Consider the following 2,627-nt stretch of genomic DNA (forward strand, 5'->3'; position numbering starts at 1 on the left):
AATCTCTAAAATATACAAACAACTTATGTATCTCAATATCAAAAAAGCAAACAACAAATGGAAAAAATGGGTGAAAGATCTAAATAGACATTTCTCCAAAGAAGACATAAAGACAGCCAACAAACACATGAAAAGATGCTCAACATTACTAACAGTGAGACGCAAATCAAAACTACAAAGAGGTATTACCTTACACTGGTCAGAATGGCTGCCATAAAAAAAATCTACTAACAACAAATCCTGGAGAGGATGTGGAGAAAAGGGAACCCTCCTGTACTGTTGGTGGGACTGTAAATTGGTACAGCCACTCTGGAGAACAATACGGAGGTGCCTCAAAAAACTAAAAATAGAATTATCGTGTGACTCAGCAATCCCACTCCTGTGCATACACCTGGAGAAAGTAATAATTCAAAAGGATACACGCGAGTTCTCTGAGCTTGCAGTTCCTCTTTCTTCTCCTGGGAGGGCTCTTGGCTTTTTTTCCCCCAGCATGGCCCCCAAACACCAGTCTTCTCTTCCACCCCAAGCGAAGAACCTGAAGAAAGCCAGGCCTACTCCTGCCTCCAGGCCAGACGAGGCATCTGCTTCTTCAAATTTGCTGAAGGAAGAAAAAGAACAGCACGAAGCAATTGAACATATTGATGAAGTACAAAATGAAATAGACAGACTTAATTAACAAGCCAGTGAGGAGATTTTGAAAGCAGAACAGAAATATAACAAACTCCGCCAACCATTTTTTCAGAAGAGGTCAGAATTGGTCGCCAAAATCCCCAATTTTTGGGTAACATTTGTTAACCATCCACAAGTGTCTGCACTGCTTGGGGAGGAGGATGAAGAGGTGCTGCATTATTTGACAAGAGTTGAAGTGACAGAATTCGAAGACATTAAATCAGGTTACAGAATAGATTTTTATTTTGATGAAAACCCTTACTTCGAAAATAAAATTCTCTCCAAAGAATTTCATCTGAATGAGAGTGGTGATCCATCTTCAAAGTCCACTGAAATCAAATGGAAATCTGGAAAGGATTTGACGAAACGATTAAGTCAAACACAGAATAAAGCCAGCAGGAAGAGACAGCATGAGGAACCAGAAAGCTTCTTCACCTGGTTTACTGATCATTCTGATGCAGGTGCAGATGAATTAGGAGAGGTCATCAAAGATGATATTTGGCCAAATCCGTTACAGTACTATTTGGTTCCTGACATGGATGACGAGGAAGGGGAAGGAGAAGAGGATGATGACGATGATGAAGAGGAGGAAGGACTGGAAGATATTGATGAAGAAGGGGATGAGGATGAAGAAGAAGATGAAGATGATGATGAGGGGGAGGAAGGAGAGGAAGATGAAGGAGAAGATGACTAATGGAACACTGATGGATTCCAACCTTTTTTAATTTTCTCCAGTCCCTGGGAGCAAGTTGCAGTCTTCTTTTTTTTTCCTCCTCTTGTGCTCAGTCGCCCTGTTTTTGAGGTCTCGTTTCTCCTTTATACCATGGTTCACAACTTATTTGGGGAGGGGGGAAATATCTTGAGCAGAATTCAGTGGAAAAAGAATCTCTACCCCTTTCTGTTTCAAATTCATTTTTATCCCTTCCTGTCTCAACAAAAACTATGGAATCAACACCACCATGCTCTGTGGGAAAAAAAGAAAAACCTTCTGCTCCCTTAGCTCTGCTGGAAGCTGGAGGGTGCTAGGCCCCTGTGTAGTAGTGCATAGAATTCTAGCTTTTTTCCTCCTTTCTCTGTATATTGGGCTCAGAGATTACACTGTGTCTCTATGTGAATATGGACAGTTAGCATTTACCAACATGTATCTGTCTACTTTCTCTTGTTTAAAAAAAGAAAAAAAAAAACTTAAAAAAATGGGATTATAGAAGGTCAGCAAAGGGTGTGTTTGAGATGTTGGGTGGGTTAAGTGGACATTTTGACAACATGGCTTCTCCTTTGGCATGTTTAATTGTGATGTTTAACGGACATCCTTGCAGTTTAAGATGACACTTTTAAAATAAAATTCTCTCCTAGTGATGACTTGAGCCCTGCCACTCGATGGGAGAATCAGCAGAACCTGTAGGATCTTATTTGCAATTGACATTCTCTATTGTAATTTTGTTCCTGTTTATTTTTAAATTTTTCTTTTTGTTTCACTGGAAAGGAAAGATGATGCTCAGTTTTAAGTGTTAAAAGTGTACAAGTTGCTTTGTTACAATAAAACTAAATGTGTACACAAAGAAAAAAAAACAAAAACAAAAGGATACATGCACCACAATGTTCATTGCAGCATGATTTACAACAGCGAGGACTGGAAGCAATCTAAATGTCCATCAACAGAGGAGTGGGTAAAGAAGATTTGGTATGTATAATAGAATACTACTCACCCATTTAAAGGAATGAATTTGTGTCATTTGCAGAGACACGGATAGACCTAGAGCCTATTATACCGAGTGAAGTAAGTCAGAAACAGAAAAACAAATATCATATAATAATATCACATATACAGAATCTAGAAAAACGGTATAGACAAACTATTCACAAAGCAGAAATAGAGAGACAGATGTAGAGAACAAACTTATGGATATCAAAGTGGTAAGGAGGGAAGGTGAAATATATTGGGAAATTGGGATTAACAT

The 2,627-nt window shown here is 38.8% G+C and overlaps 1 pseudogene; it reads left to right on the forward strand.

Annotated features, from left to right (window-relative positions):
* The first annotated feature begins 490 nt into the window (after positions 1-490).
* On the forward strand, positions 491-2,132 carry LOC133040129 (protein SET-like; annotated as a pseudogene).
* The last annotated feature ends 495 nt before the right edge of the window (positions 2,133-2,627 follow it).

The sequence above is a fragment of the Dama dama genome, chromosome 20 (genome assembly GCF_033118175.1).
Source record: "Dama dama isolate Ldn47 chromosome 20, ASM3311817v1, whole genome shotgun sequence".
Lineage (NCBI taxonomy): Eukaryota > Metazoa > Chordata > Mammalia > Artiodactyla > Cervidae > Dama > Dama dama.